The sequence below is a fragment of the Chlorocebus sabaeus genome, chromosome 14, assembly GCF_047675955.1.
Source record: "Chlorocebus sabaeus isolate Y175 chromosome 14, mChlSab1.0.hap1, whole genome shotgun sequence".
In the NCBI taxonomy this organism is placed as follows: domain Eukaryota; kingdom Metazoa; phylum Chordata; class Mammalia; order Primates; family Cercopithecidae; genus Chlorocebus; species Chlorocebus sabaeus.
This window is the reverse complement of record NC_132917.1, coordinates 96006450-96023769: the sequence shown is the minus strand read 5'-3', so window position 1 is coordinate 96023769 and position 17320 is coordinate 96006450. Positions and strand designations below refer to the sequence as shown.

Below are 17320 nucleotides of genomic sequence, written 5' to 3'. Positions count from 1 at the left end.
TAACTTAGTGCGGTTTTTGACCAAGCGAAACATCGTGAAGGTGAAGAAAGAACTGTGGGAATGCAGCTGCTGCTTTGGTGCAAATTCCAATTTTTGTATTTTTAATAAAGACGGGGTTTTGCCACGTTGGCCAGGCTGGTCTTGAGCTCCTGACCTCAAGTGATCCACTGTACCTTGGCCTCCCAAAATGCTGGAATTGCAGGCGTGAGTCACCGCACCCAGCCTGAGCATCTTTTCTTATGCTTTTTATACATTTGTGTATCATCTTTAGAAAAATGTCAAGCATTTTGCTCACTTTTGTTTGTTGTTGAGGTCTCTGTTGTCTTTCTAGTTTCTATTTCACTAATTTCAGCTTTGACCTTTATGTCCTTCCTTCTGCTTGCCTTAGGCATGGTTTGTTCTTTTTTTCCCAGGCTATTGATTTGAGATCATTCTTTTTAAGTCCACTGATATTCAAGGTAATTATTGATAGGTAAGGATTACCACTGTCATTTAAAAAATTGTTTTCCGGGCCGGGCGCAGTAGCTCACACCTGTAATCCCAGCACTTTGGAAGGCCGAGGCAGGCGGATCACCTGAGGTTGGGAGTTCAAGACCAGCCTGACCAACATGAAGAAACCCAGTCTCTACTAAAAATACAAAATTAGCCGGGCGTGGTGGCGCATGCCTGTAATCCCAGCTACTCAGGAGGCTGAGGTAGGAGAATCACTTGAACCCGGTGGGCGAAGGTTGTCGTAAGCCAAGATCACACCATTGCACTTCAGCCTGGGCAACAAGAGTGAAACTCCATCTCAAAAAAAAAAAAAGTTTTCTGGCTAGGCACAGTGGCTCATGCCTATAATCCCATCATGCCTGTAATTCCAGCATTTTGGGAGGCTGAGGTGGGCGGATCACTTGAGGCCACGAGTTCAAGACCAGCCTGGCCAACATGGTGAAATTCTGTCTTTACTAAAAATACAAAAATTAGTCCCACGAGGTGGTGCACACCTGTGGTCCCAGCTACCTGGGAGGCTGAGGCACGAGGATTGCTTGAACCCGGGAGGCAGAGGTTGCAGTGAGCCAAGATTGCGCCACTGCACTTCACCAGCCTGGGTGACAGAGTGAGACTGTGTCTCAAAAAAAAAAAAAAATTGTTTTCTAGTTGTTTTATAGATCCTTTGTTCCTTCCTTCCCCTCTTGCTGTCTTCCTTTATGATTAGATGACTTTCTGCAGTGGTATGATTTGATTCCTTACTTTTTAGAGGTCATTCTTTTTTAAATATAGTCTTTACAGGTATACATTTCCTTCTAGGTGTTGCTTTAGCTGTATCCCATAAGTTTTCGTATGTTGTATCTTCATTTTATCCATCTCAAATTTCTCTAATTTTCTAATTTCACATGTCGTGATTTCTTCTAATTTCCTGTGTACTTTCTAATTTCCCTTGTGATTTCTTTCTTTCCTTTTTTTTTTTTTTGTTGGAGTCTCGCTCTGTCACCCAGACTGGAGTGCAGTGGCGCTATCTCGGCTCATTGCAAGCTCCGCCTCCTGGGTTCACACCATTCTCCTGCCTCACCCTCGTAAGTAGCTGGGATTATAGGCACCCACCACCACGCCTGGCTAATTTTTTTTTTTTTTTTTTTTTTTTTGTATTTTTAGTAGAGACGGGGTTTCACCGTGTTAGCCAAGGATGGTCTCAATCTCCTGACCTCATGATCCGCCCGCCTCAGCCTCCCAAAGTGTTGGGATTACAGGCGTGAGTCGTCACACCCGGCCTCCCTTGTGATTTCTTATTTGACTCATTGGTTATTTAGAAGTGTGTTGTTTAATGTCCAAATGTTTGTGAATTTCTCAAATTTCTGTTGATTTCTAATTTCATTCCATTCTGGTCAGAACACATACTCTTTATGATTTCAATTCTTTTAAATGTATTGAGGGTTTAGGAATACAAAGACTTACTGAAAAAAAGAATCATTGAGGTTTGTCTTATGCTCTAGCATATGGTTTATGCTAAAGAGTGTTCCAAGTGCACTTGAGAAGAATGTGTATTTTGATATTGTTAGGTGCAGTTTTCTATGGATGTCTATTTGGTCTAGCTTGTTTAAACCATTGTTGAAGTCTTGTATTTTCTTGATGATCCCTGTCTAGTGGATCTATCCATTATTGTTTTTAAAAATACATTTGATGGTTGAAAGCAAAAATTAGGCCGGGCGTGGTGGCTCACACCTATAATCCCAGCACTTTCAGAGGCCCAGGCAGGCGGATCACTCGAGGTCGGGAGTTCAAGACCAGCCTGACCAACATGGAGAAACCCCGTCTCTACTAAAAATACAAAAATTAGCCAGATGTGGTGGCGCACGCCTGTAATCCCAGCTACTCGGGAGGCTGAGATAGGAGAAGCACTTGAACCCGGGAGGGGGAGGTTGCGGTGACCCGAGATTGAGCCATTGCATCCAGCCTAGGCCACAAGAGCAAAACTCCGTCTCAAAAAAAAAAAAAAAAAAAAAAAAAAGAAAGAAAGAAAGCAAAAATTATAACATTAGTGGAGTTTACAATGCATGTAAATGTAATAGAAAACACCTATAATGTAAAGAGGGGAAGGTAAAAATACCTATCTAGTTGTAAGATTTCTACATTCCACTTGAAGTGGTAATATGTTCATTCTGTGAAAAATTAAGTATATTGTAATTCCTAGAGTCACCATTTAAAAAACTACTCAAAGAGATATATTCAAAACCAATATATGAGTTAAAACTGAATGCCAAAAATCATTTAAATAACCAAAAAGGAGGCAGAAAGTGGTAAGCAGAAGGATAAAAAATGGAGCAAAATAAAAAGTAATAAGATGGAGCTGGGCCCAGTGCCTCACACCTGTAATCCCAAAACTTTTGGAAGCTGAGGTGGGTGAATCCTTTGAGGCCAGGAGTTTGAGATCAGCCTGGTCAACACGGTGAAACCCTATCTCTACCAAAAACAGAAAAATTAGCTGGGCATCGTGGTAGACCCCTGTAATCCCCACTACTTGGGAGGCTAAGGCACAAGAATTGCTTAAGGCTGGGAGGCAGAGGTTGCTGTGAGTCAAGATTGTGCCACTGCACTCCAGCCTGGGTGACAGAGAAAGACTCTGTCTCAAATAATAATAATAATAATAAGAAGAAGAAGAAGAAGAAGAAGAAGAAGAAGAAGAAGAAGATGGTAGACATATATCCAAACACATAAAGAATTACATTAAGCATAAATGGACTAAACGTAAATCTTAAAAGACAGATATTGTCAGAATGGATAAAAGCAATCCCCAGCCATATGCTATTTACAAGAAACTTCTTTTATTTTTTAAATTTTTTTCATTTTTTAAAAAATGTTTTGCATTTATTTATTTATTTATTAGATACAAGGTTTTGCTCTGTTGCCCAGACTGGAGTGCAATGGAATGATCATAGCTCACTGCAGCTCCCAGCTCCTGGACTCAGGCAATCCTCCTGCCTCAGCTTCCCATGTAGCTAAGACTACAGGCATGTACCATCATGTCTGACTAGTTTTTTGTTTTGTTTTGTTTTGTTTATAGAGACACGGGCTCACCAAGTTGCCCAGGCTAGTCTCAAATTCCTGGCCTCAAGCAATCCTCCCACCTCAGCCTTCCAAAGCACGGGAATTACAAGCATTAGCCACCATACCCAGTCAAAACTTGCTTTAAACATGATATATGTAGGTTGAAAGTAAAGAATAGAGGCTGGGCAGAGTGGCTCACGCCTGTAATCCCAGCACTTTGGGAGGCCAAGGTGGGTGGATTGCTTGAGGTCAGGAGTTCGACACCAGCCTGGCCAACATGGCGAAACCCCATCTCTACCAAAAACACAAAAATTAGTCAGGTGTAACGGTGTTGCCTGTAGTCCCAGTTACTCAGAAGGCAGAGGCAGGAGAATCACTTGAATCCGAGAGGTGGAGGTCGCAGTGAGCTGAGATCACGCCACTGCACTCCAGCCCAGGTGACAGAACAAGACTCCATCTCAAAAAAAAAAGGAAAAGATATACCATGGAAATATTAATCAAAAGAGCTGGTGTGGCTATGTTAATATCATACACAGCAAATTCCAGAGCAATGAAAATCATTAGGGACAAAAAAGGATCATACATCATGATAAAATAGTTGATTCACCAAGGAGACATAACAATCCTAAATATGTTTGCGCCTTACACGACAGCTTCGAAATTCTCAAAGCAAATAGACAACCCAAAATTATATTTGGAGACTTCAATACTCCTCTCTCAATCATTGGTAGAACTATTAGATAGAAAATCAGCAAAGAAGTCTGGGCATGGTGGCTCACGCCTGTAATCCCAGCACTTTGGGAGGCCGAGATGGGCGGATCACAAGGTCAGGAGATTGAGACCATCCTGGCTAACACAGTGAAACCCCGTCTCTACTAAAAAAAATACAGAAAATTAGCCGGGCATGGTGGCGGGCACCTGTAGTCCCAGCTACTCAGGAGGCTGAGGCAGGAGAATGGTGTAAACCCGGGAGGCGGAGCTTGCAGTGAGCCGAGATCGCGCCACTGCACTCTAGTCTGGGCGACAGAGGGAGACTCCGTCTCAAAAAAAAAAAAAAAAAAGAAAGAAAAAAAGAAAAAAAATTAGCAAAGAAGAGGAGAATTAAACAGCACCACTAGCCAACTGTATCTAATTGAACTTTAAGGAACATGCTACCTGGAAACAGCAGACTATACATTATTTCGAGTGCACACAGAACCATTCACCAAGATAGACCATATCCTGGTCATAAAACAAGCCTTAGCAAACTTAAATGAAGTGAAATCATGCCAAGCATGGTCTCTGACCATAACAAAAGTAGACCAGGAATCAATAAGACAAACGTAATAGGAGCATCCCTGAACACTTATAAATTAAACAACAGACTTCTAAATTAATCCATGTTTCAAAGAGAATATTTGAAGAGAAATTAGAAAATATAAATATCCCTCATGAAATTAGATGCCAAAACCCTCAAAAAAATTTGCAAATTGAATCAAGTAGTTTATAAAATGTTAATACATATTCAGTCATTAAAAGCTACAATGTCGGGCGCACTGGCTCATGCCTGTAATCCTAGCATTTTGGGAGGCTGTGGCAGGTGGATCACTTGAGGCCAGGAGTTCGAGACCAGCCTGGCCAATATGGCGAGACCCCATCTCTACTGAAAATACAAAAATTATCTGGGCGTGGTAGCACACGCCTGTAGTCTCAGCTACTCAGGAGACTGAGGCTTGAGAATCACTTGAAACCAGTAGGCGGAGGTTGCAGTGAGCCAAGATCATGCCACTGCACTCCAGGCTGAGCGACAGAGCAGGACTCTGTTTCAAAAAACAAAACAAAACAATAAGAAAAAAATGCTAGTAGGCAAATTCATAAAGACAAAAAGTAGAGTTAGGGTTACCAGGGGCTTGTGGAGTGAGGAGTGGGGAGTAATTGTTTAATAGGCGCAGAGTTTCTATTTGAGATGGTCAAAAGTTTTGGAAATGGATAGTGATGATGGTTACACACCATTGTGAGCAAACTTATCAAAGGGTTACATACCATATAAGTCCATTCATATGGTATATAGTGTGGAGAAGTAATCAGTGGTAAGGGGGTGAGTGGAAGGTATAACTATAAAGGAATAATAATATGAATGAGTTTTTAGAATGTTGGAATTGTTATGTATCCTTACTGTGGTAGTGGTTACATGAATCTGGACGTATGTGTCAAGTTTTTTCTACAAAAAATTTGTAGAACCGGCCGGGCGCATTGGTTCACGCCTGTAATTCCAGAATTTTGGGAGGCCAAGGCGGGTGGATCACCTGAGCTCAGGAGTTTGAGACCAGTTTGGCCAACATGGTGAAACTCCGCCTCTACTAAAAATACAAAAATTAGCCAGGCATGATGGTGCGTGCCTGTACTCCCAGTTAGGAGGCTGAGGCAGGAGAATCGCTTGAACCTGGGAGACGGAGGTTGCAGTGAGCTGAGATTGAACCACTGTACTCCAGCCGGGCGACACAGCAAGACTCCATCTCAAAAAAAAAAAAAAAAAAAAAATATTTGTAGAACTATACACCCCCTAAATGGGCAACTTTTCTACATGATTATATACTGAAAATACCTATATCCATTCTCTCTATTTCAAAATAAGGTAATCACCACTTTGAGCACCTGTTTCCTTACCACCGGGTTCCTCTTTTTCCATAGGCAGGTGGGTTTTGGTCTGTACCACTTTTTCAAAAGTGAGCTTTTAGAGGACGAGGCAGAGCAGATGTCTGAATAGAACCCTCCAGCAAGCATCGCCCCAATCCTCTGCCCTGCAGGAATACCAAATGGAGCAACTATCTGCACAAGAAAGCACCTTCATAAGACACAAAGATCAGATGAGTGATCACAGTACCTGGTTTGTAACATCATATCAAGGAAAGAGGCACTGAAGAGGGAAGGAAAGACTGTCTTGAACAGCTGATGCCACCTTTCCCCCATCTCCCCAGTAGTAGCAGCAGCCTCATGACGAGAGAGAATCTGTGTGATCTGGGGAGGGACAGTGCCGTGATTGTGAGCCTTTGCCTTGGAACTCAGTGCTTCCCTGTAACACCGGAAAGCAACACAGGGCAACATTCAGCAGGTACCCTTGGAGGCAGCATTTAGACCAGCCCTCGCCAGAAGGGAATTATCCATCCTAGCTGTCAGAACCTGAACTCCAGCAAGCCTTGTCACCGTGGGCCAAAGTGCCCTCCTGTCCTAGGGCACCAAACTTAGAAGGCAGTCGAGGCCACAAGGACTGCAATTTCTTAGCAACTCCGGTGCTGTGCTTTGTTGGACTCAGAGCCAGTGAACTTGGGGTGCACATGACATAATGAGACATCAGATGGGGTGGCTGAGGGCCCAGCACCCCAGGTAGTGCAGCTGGGGTAGTGTAGCTGTGGGAGAGACTCTTTTCTTTTTTCTTTTTTTTTTTTTTTTTTGAGACAGGCTCTTGGTTTGTCACCCAAACTGGAATGCAGTGATGCAGTCATGGCTCACTGCAGCCTTGACCTCCCAGGCTCAAGTGATCCTCTCACATCAGCCTCCCAAGGAGCTGGGACTACAGACATGCCCCACGATGCCTGGCTAATTTGTTTTTCTCTGTAGAGACAAGGGTCTCACTAGGTTGTCCAGGCTGCTCTCAAACTCCTGGGCTAACGCAGTCCTCCAGCCTTGATGGCCCAAAGTGCTGGGATTACAGGTATGGGCCACCATAGCTGGCCAAGACTTTTTTCTTCTGCTTGAAGAGAGGAGAGGGGACAGTAAAGAGGACTCTATCTTGCAACTTGGATACCAGCTCAGCCACAGTAGAATAGGGCACCAGGCAGAGTCCTGAGGCCCCCATTTAGGCCCTAGCCCCAGATGACATTTCTGAGCACACCCTGGACTGGAACGGAACCCGCCACCTTGAAGGGAAAAACCCGGTCCTGGCAGAATTCATCACCTGCTGACTAAAGAGGGCCTGCGCCTTGAATAAACATCAGTGGTTGCCAGGCCCTACCCACTGTGGGCCTTGGGTGAGACCCAGTGCCGTGCTGGCCTCAGGTGTGACCCAGTCATTCCCAGCTGCAATGGCCATGGGGAGAGGCTCCCTCTGCTTGACGAAAGGAGAGGGAAGAGTAAAGGGGACTTGGTCACAGTGAGATAGAGTACCAGGTGGGCTCCTGGGGTCCCTGATTCCAGGCCTTGGCTCCTGTATGGCATTTTTGGACTTGCTCTAGGTGAGAAGGAGCCCTTTGTCCTCAAAGAAGAGACCCAGCCTGGCAGCAATCACCAGAAGCTGGCTGAAGAACTCTCAGGGCTTGAGTGAACGCTGGCAGTAGCCAAGTCATACTCACTGCGGGCCTGGGGTGGTGGTGGCCATAGGGAGAGGTTCCTTCTGTTTGAGGAAAGGAGAGAGAAGAGTGGGAGGACTTTGTCTTGTGGCATGGGTGCCAGGTCAGCAGCAGAATAGAGCACCAGATAGATTCCTAAGTTTTCCAACCCTAGGCCGTGACTCCCAGATGGGATGACATCTCTGGATATACTTGGAAACAGGGGGAATGCACTTCCCTGAAAGGAAGACAGTAAGCCTGGCTGATTTCACAACCTCCTGACAGTAGAGCCTGTGGGCTGTGAGGAAACAACGGTAACCAGGCAGTGGTTGCCACAGGCCTTGGGTGAGACCCAGTATTGTGCTAGCTTTAGGTCTGACCCAGTGCAGTCCCAGTGGTTGTGACATATGAACCCAGGGGTTCATATGTCACCCTTCCCCAAGGTCTAGTCAGCTCAGCATGGAGAGAGAGACAGACTCTGGTTAGGGGAAGGCAAGGAAAGAGAACAAGAGTCTCTGCCAGGTAATCTAGGGAATTCTCCCAGATCTTACCCAAGACCACTGGGGTAGTACCTCTACAAGTCTGCAAGAGTCACAGCATCACCCTAATGCAGATACAGCTGCAGTCATCAAAATCTTAGATCACAACACTCAATTCCCTTTGAATACTTGTAAAGCCTTCCCAAGAAGGACAGAAACAAATAAGCCAGACTGCAAAAATTGTAATAAATATCTAACCAGGCCGGGCATGGTGGCTCATGCCTATAAGCCCAGGATTTTGTGAGGCCAAGGTGGGTGGACTGCTTGAGCTCAGGAGTTCAAGACCAGCCTGGGCAACAAATGCAAAAATTAGCCGGGTGTGGTGGCACATGCGTGTGGTCCTGGCTACTTGGGAGGCTCAGGTGGGTGGACTGCTGGAGCCCAGAAAGTCAAGGGTGCATTGAGCTGCAGTCTCATCACTGCACTCCAGCCTGCATGACAGAGTGACACCCTGTCTCAAAAAAAAAAAAAAAAAAAAAAAAAAATTAATTAATGAATTAATTTAAAAATAATTTTAAAATGAATAACTAAACTTTCAATGCTCAAATACTAATGATCATCCACAAACATTAAGACCATCCAGGAAAATGTGACCTTACCAAACTAACTAAATAAGGCACCAGTGGCCAATCCCAGACTGACAGAGATATGTGATCTTTCAGACACAGAATTCAAAACAGCTGTTTTGAGGAAGCTCAATGAAATTCTAGATAACACAGAGAAGGAATTCAGAATCCTATCAGATGAATTTAACAGAGAGATTGAAATAGAATCAAGCAGAAATTCTGGAGCTGAAAAATTTAATCAACATCCCAAAGAATGCATCAGAGTTTCTCAACAGCAGAATTGATCAAGTAGAAGAAAGAATTAGTGAGTTTGAAGACAAGCTATTTGAAAATACACAATCAGAAGAGACAAAAGAAAAAAATGGTGAAGCACGCCCCCCAGATTTAGAAAACAGCCTCAAACGGGCAAACCTAAAAGTTACAGCCCTTAAAGTGGAGATAAAAAGAGAGATCATGGTAGAAAGTGTACTCAAAGGGGTAATAACAGACACTTTTCTTTTTCTTTTTTTTTTTGAGATGGAGCTTCACTCTTGTTGCCTAGGCTGGAGTGCAATGGTGCAATCTCCGCTCACCACAACCTCTGCGTCCTGGGTTCAAGTGATTCTCCTGCCTCAGCCTCCCAAGTAGCTTGGGATTACAGGTGTGTGCCACCTTGCTGGGCTAATTTTGTATTTTTAGTAGAGATGGGTTTTCTCCATGTTGGTCAGGCTGGTCTCAAACTCCTGACCTCAGGTGATCCACCTTCCTAAAGTGCTAGGATTACAAATGTGAGCCACCACGCCCAGCCAATAACTGAGAACTTTCTTAACCTAGAGAAAAATATCAATATTCAAGTACAAGAAGGTTATAGAACACCAAGTAGATTTAACCCAAATAAGACTGCCTCAAGACATTTAATAATTAAACTCCTAAAGGTCAAGGATAAAGAAGAAATACTAAAAATGGCAAGAAAAAAGAAACAAATAACATACAAAGGAGCTCCAATACATCTGGCATCAGACTTCTCAGTGGAAACCTTGCAGGCCAGGAGAGAGTGACATAACATATTTAAAGAGCAGAAAAACAACAACAACAACAGCAACAACTACCGCAACAAACCCAACTGTTTTCCTAGAATAGTATATCCAGTGAAAAAATCCTTCAAACATGAAGGAGAAATACTTTCCCAGACAAACAAAAGCTGAGGAACTTCATCAACAATAGACCTGTCCTACAAGAAATGCTAAAGGGAGGTCTTCAATCTGAAAGAAAAGGACATTAATAAGCAATAAGAAATCATCTGAAGGTTAAAAAAAACCCCTCATTGGTAATAGTAAGTACACACATAAACATAGAATATGATAACACTGTAATTGTGGTATGTAAACTATTCATACCTTGAGTAGAAAGACTAAAAGATGAACCTATCAAAAAATAACAAGTTTTTCAAGACATAGACAATATAATAAGATATAAAAAGAAAAAACAAAATGTTAAAAAGTGGGGAGATGAAGGTAAAGTGTAGAATTTTTATTAGTTTTCTCTTTGCTTATTTGTTTTTACAGTGTTATGTTTTCATCAGTTTAAAATAATAAATTATAAGATGATATTTACAAGCCTTGTGGTAACTTCAAATAAAAAAAAACCTAAAACAGATACACAAAAAATAAAAAGCAATAAATTAAAACATACCACCAGAGAAAATCACCTTCACAAGAAGGAAGGAAGGAAGGGAAGGAACTACAAAACCCCCAGGAAACAAGTATCACCATTGAAGTAGTTAAGTGCTTACTTTTCAATAATAATATTGAATGTAAATGGACTAAACTCTCCAATCAAAAGACACAAAGTGGCAGAATAGATTAAAAAAAAAAAAAAGACCCAACAACCTGTTGCCTACAAGAAACACACTTCACCTATAAAGACACACATAGATTGAAAATAGGAAAAAGATAGTTCATGCAAATGGAAGCCAAAAAAGAGCCAGAGTAACTATACTACGTCATACCAAATAGATTTCAAGACAAAAACTATAAAAACTACAAAGAAGTTCATTATATAATGACAAAGCGTCTATTCATCAAGAGACTATAACAATTACAAATATATATGCATCCAATACTAGAGCACCCAGATATATAAAGCAAGTATTATCAGAGCTTAAGAGGGAGACAGCCCTCAATACAATAATAGCTAGAGACTTCAAGACTCCACTTTTAGCATTGGATAGATCATCAAGACAGAAAATCAGCAACAAAAAAGTCAGACTTAATATGCACTACAGACCAAATGGACCTAATAGATATTTACAGAGCATTTCATGCAATAGCTGCAGAATACACATTCTTCTCCTAACTAAATGGAGCATTCTCAAGGAGAGAACATATCTTAGGCCAAAAATACCAAGTCTTTAAAAAGTGAAAAAAAGCCAGACGCGGTGGCTCACGCCTGTAACCCTAGCACTTTGGGAGGCCAACGTAGGTGGAACACAAGGTCAGGAGATCGAGACCATCCTGGCTGACACGGTGAAACCCTGTCTCTACTAAAAATACAAAAAATTAGCCGGGCACGGTGGTGGGTGCCTGTAGTCCCAGCTACTCGGGAGGCTGAAGCAGGAGAATGGTGTGAACCTGGGAGGCGGAGCTTGCAGTGAGCCGAGATAACGCCACTGCACTCCAGCCTGGGCAACAGAGCAAGACTCTGTCTCAAAATGAAAAAAAAAAAAAAAAAGTGGAAAAAAAAAAAAAGGAAATCTATTTAGTATCTTCTCTCACCACAATGGAATTAAACTAGAAATAAAAAATAAGAGGAACTTTAGAAACTATGCAAACACATGGAAATTCAATACTATGCTTCTGAATGACCAGTGGGTCAATGAAGAAATTAAGATAGAAATTTAAACATTTCTTGAAAGAAATGAAAATGAAAACACAACATACCAAAACTTATGGAATACAGCAAAAGCCATAGTAAGAGAAAAGTTTATAGCAATAAACACCTACATCGATAAAGTAGAAAAACTTTAAATAGACAACCTAAGATGCATCTTAAGGAACTGAAAAGCAAGAAAAAAACCCCCACAACTGCTAGAAGGAAAGAAATAATAAAGATCAGAGTAAAAACAAATAAAATGGAAATGAAAAAACAATACAAAAGATCAATGAAATGAAAACTTGTTTTTTTAAAAGATAAACAAAATTGGCAAACCTTTAGCCAGACTTACTAAGAGAGAAGACCCAAATGAATAAAATCAGAGATGAAAAATGAAACATGACAACTGACAACGCAGAAATTCAAAGGATCAATAGAGACTACTTTGAGCAACTATATGCCAATAAATTGGAAAATTTAGAAGAAATGGAGAAATTCCTAGACACATACAAGCTACCAAGATTGAATCATGAAGAAATAAAAAACCTGAATAGATTGGTAACAGGTAATGCGATCAAAGCCACAATAAAAAGTCTCCCCACAAAGGAAGGCCTGGGACCCAATGGCTTCACCCTTGAATTTTACCAAACATTTAAAAAATAACTAATACCAATCTGACTCAAACTGTTCAAAAATATAGAGGAGAAGGGAATACTTCTAAATTCATTCTACAAAGCCAGTATTACCCTGATACCAAAACCAGAGACACATCCAAAAAATGAAAGAAAGAAAGAAAAAGAAAGAAAGGAAGGGAGGGGAGGGGAGGGGAGGGGAGGGGAGGGGAGGGGAGGGGAGGGGAGGGGAGGGGAGGGGAGGGGAGGGAAGGGAAGGGAAGGGAAGGGAAGGGAAGGGAAGGGAAGGGAAGGGAAGGGAAGGGAAGGGAAGGGAAGGGGAAGCTAGAGGTCAATATTCTTGATAAATGTTGATGCAAAAATCCTCAACAACATACTAGTAGGCCAAATTCAACGACACATTAAAAAAGATCATTTATCATGACCAAGTGGGATTTATCCCGGGGATACAAGAATGGCTCAGCATATGCAAAGCAATCAACGTAATACATACATCATATCAACAAAACGAAGGGGCCGGGCGCGGTGGCTCAAGCCTGTAATCCCAGCACTTTGGGAGGCCGAGACGGGCGGATCACGAGGTCAGGAGATCGAGACCATCCTGGCTAACATGGTGAAACCCCGTCTCTACTAAAAAATACAAAAAAACTAGCTGGGTGAGATGGCGGGCGCCTGTAGTCCCAGCTACTCGGGAGGCTGAGGCAGGAGAATGGCGTAAACCCGGGAGGCGGAGCTTGCAGTGAGCTGAGATCCGGCCACTGCACTCCAGCCTGGGCGACAGAGCAAGACTCCGTCTCAAAAAAAAAAAAAAAAAAACGAAGGACAGAAACAATATGACTACTTCACTAGACGCTGAAAAAACATTTGATAATATTCAACATCTTGGTCAGGCACAGTGAGTGTCTCATGCCTGTAATCCCAGCACGTTGGGGGGCCAAGGTGAGAGAATCAGTTGAAGCCAACAGTTTGAAACCAGTCTGGCCAATATAGCAAGATTCCACTTCCACTAAAAATAAAAAATTAACCAAGTGTGGTGGCGTGTCCCTGTAGTCCCAGCTACTCAGGAGGCTGAGATGGGAAAATCAATGTATTTTGTGATTTAAAAAAAAAAAAAAAAAACACACCTCTCAAGAAACTGCGTATAGAAGGAACATACTTCAACATAATAAAAACCACATATGACAGACCCACAGCCAGTATCATACTCAATGGGGGAAAATTGAAAGCCTTTCCTCTAAGACCTGGAACAAGAGAAGGATGCCCACTTTCACCACTGTTATTCAACATAGTACTGGAAGTCCTAGCTAGAGAAATCAGAGAAGAGAAAGAAATCAGAGAAGAGAAAGAAACAAAGGGCATTCAAATTGTAAAGAAAGAAGTTAAATTATTCTTGTTTGCAGATGATACAATCTTATATTTGAAAAATCTAATGACCTGCTCCCCCCAAAAAACTATTAGAACTGAAAAACAAATTCAGTAAAATTGGATGATAAAAATAAACATACAAACATCGGTAGCATTTCTATATGCCAACAGCAAAAATCTGAAAAATCAAGAAAGTAATCCTATTTACAATAGCTGCAAATAAAATAAAATACCTAGGAATTAACCAAAAAGGTGAAAGACCTCTAATAATGAAAACAATAAAATACTGACGAAAGAAATTGAAGAGGACACCAATAAATGGAAGAATATTCCATATTCATGGATTGGAAGAATCAATATTTTTTAAATGTCCATACTACCCAAAGCAATCTACAGATTCAACACAATCCCTATTAGATACCAATGACATTCTTCACAGAGATAGAAAAAATAATCCTAAAATTTATATGAAGCCACAAAAGACCCAGAATAGCCAAAGCCATCATGAGCAAAAAGAACAAAACTGGAGGAATCACATTACCTGACTTCAAATTATACTACAGAGCTATAGTAATTGAACAGCATGGTACTGGCAAAAAACAGATGCATAGACCACTAGGACAGAATAGAGAACCCAGAAACAAATCCACACAGTACAGTGGACTCCTTATAACAATGTTATCAAGAACATACACTGGGGAAAGGACAGTCTCTTCAATAAATGGTGCTGGGAAAACTGGATATCCATATGCAAAAGAATGAAACTTGACTTCTCGCTCACCATATACAAAAATCAAATCAGAATGGATTAAACACTTAAAACTAAGACCTCAAACTATGAAACTACTACAAGAAAATATTGGGAGAAGTCTTCAGGACATTGTTCCGGGCAAAGATTTCCTGAGTAATACCTCAAAAGCACAGGCAAGCAAAGCAAAAACGGACAAATGGCATCACGTTAAGTTAAAAAGCTCCTGCACCCCAAAGGAAAACATCAACAAAGTGAAGGGACAACCCATAGAAGGGGAGAAATTATCTGCAAACTATCTATCTGACAAGGCATTAATAACCAAAACATAGGGCAGGTGCCACAGCTCACACCTGTAATCCCAGCACTTTGGGAGGCTGAGGTGGGCAGATCACCTGAGGTCAGGAGTTTGAGACCAGCCTGGCCACCATGGTGAATCTCTGTCTCTACAAAAAATACCAAAATTAGCCAGGCATGGTGGTGCATGACTGCTATCACCCAGGCTGGGGTGCTGTGGCGTGATCTAAGCTCACTGCAAACTCTGCCTCCTAGGTTCATGTGATTTTCCTGCCTCACCCTCCTGAGTAGCTGAGATTACAGGCAAATGCCACCATGCCTATCTAATTTTTGTATTTTCAGTAGAGACAGGGTTTCAACATGTTGGTCAGGCTGGTCTTGAACTCCTGACCTCAGGTGATTTGCCCGCCTCAGTCTCCCAAAGTGCTGGGATTACAGGCATGAGCCACCGCGCCTGGCCTATTCATGAATGTTTTAAGTGCCACCTAGAATGGTGAATCTTTTCCAGATTTACTTTGATCAGATCCACCAGAGGAATCACCACCTATGGCAGCTGTAACATTACTAAATGCATTGTTTAAAAAAAAACTTAAGGTGGACAGGAAGTAGGATTTATTGGTGAGTATTAAGAGGGGGCAGCACAGTGGAAGCCCTCATGAGTGCAGGGCCTGCCACTTGCCCAGAGGACCACGACTAGGGACATACTTGATCCACCATCCATCTGGGATGAGCTGCTTCTCAGTCACCGTGTCTTCAAATTCATCCGCATTGAACTTGATGAAGCTCTCACTTCTTTGAGATGTGGATCTTCTGTCCGCCAGGGAACTTGAACTTGGCCCAGTGCAGGGCCTCAATCGTATGCTCCTTGTTCTGCAGCTTGGTGCGGATGGACGTGATAACTTGGCCAATGTGACCCCTGGCCACAGTGCCCTGGGGCTTTCCAAAGGCACTTCACATACCTGTGGGGAGCCTGTCAGCCCCAGCACAGGACAACATCTTGTTGATGCAGTGACGTGGAAGGGATGGAGCTACACTCGGATATGAAAGCCGTCTTTGCCACAACTTTCTACCATGTACGTATTGGCACAAATTCAGGCAGCCTCCAGGTCTTCAGAGGAGTGCTGCCCATATTCACCAGACACCATGTGGCCACAGAGTGGAAACCCATCCACTTTTGCCTTCTTCCACCCCAAGTCAAAGATGAGAATGTTGGTATCAGGGACACCTCGGCAGAAGCGAGGCTTTGGGTACGGCTTGTTCTTACAATACCGGTAACAACGGACGGGGCGGTGGCCCATGGTGACACCAGGATCTTCAGTGGCATCCTTAAGAGAAAGAGCAATGCATTTCTTAAATAATAAAACTTAAACTGGAGGTCAGGAGTTTGAGACCAGCCTGGCCAAACATGGTGAAACCCCATCTCTACTAAAAAAAAAGACAAAAATTAGCCGGGCATGGTGGCCGGCGCCTGTAATCCCAGCTACTTGGGAGGCCGAGGCAGGAGAATCGCTTGGACCTGGGAGGCAGAGGTTGCAGTGAGCCAAAATTGTGCCACTGGCCTCCAGCTGGTTGACAAGAGCAAAACTCCATCTCAAAAAAAAAAAAAAAAAAAAAAAAAGGCTTAAAAGTCAAGATTACTCCTTGATCCGTGGGCTGCAGAATGGACATAGTGTTAGCTGGCAGTAATCTACTTGTACATCTCCGTCAGAGCTCTTGAGTAACTAGGTGCATTGTCAAGGAGCAGCAGAATTAGAAAGGAATCATTTTTCTGGAAAAATGGCCTACCTTTTGGCTTATCTTGGCTTCTGATATGCCTTCCTCACTAAGCTTAATCATTTCTAGCTTTGATTTAAAGTGAGCGACATGCAACTCTTCCTTTCATGTGAACACACAGAAGGCCTTATAGGGTTATTAAGGGCCCTGATTTCAGTATTGTTGTGTCTAGGTGAACAGGGAGCTCCGAGGAGAGGGAGAGAGACTGGGAATGGCGGGTCAGTGAAGCGGTCAGATGGAACACACACATTCATCAATTAAGTTTGCTGTCTTGTATGAGCATGGCTTGTGGTACCCCGAAACAATTACAATAAGTAACATCAAAGATCACTGATCAAGATCAACATAACAGATATTATATAATGAAAAAATTTGAAATATTGTGAGAATTACCAAAATGTGATGCAGAGACACGAGGTGAGTACATGCTGTTGGAAAAATGGTGCTGAGGTCAGTGCAGTGGCTCATGCCTGTAATCCCAGCACTTTGGGACGCTGAGGCGGGCAGATCGTTTGAGGTCAGGAGTTGGAGACCAGCCTGGCCAACATGGTGAAACCCCATTTCTACTAAAAATACAAAAAAATTTAGCTAGGCGTGGTGGCACACACCTGTAATCCCAGCTACGAGGGAAGCTGAGGCAGGAGAATCACTTGAACCTGGGAGATGGAGTGTTCCCTGACCAAACTGAGGGTCGGGCTGCTGTTTCTCATGGCCCAATAAC

At 42.6% G+C, this 17320-nt stretch overlaps 1 pseudogene; it reads right to left on the bottom strand.

Annotated features, from left to right (window-relative positions):
• Positions 1 to 15479: 15479 nt before the first annotated feature.
• Positions 15480 to 16124, bottom strand: LOC103241217 (large ribosomal subunit protein uL16-like; annotated as a pseudogene).
• Positions 16125 to 17320: the final 1196 nt, after the last annotated feature.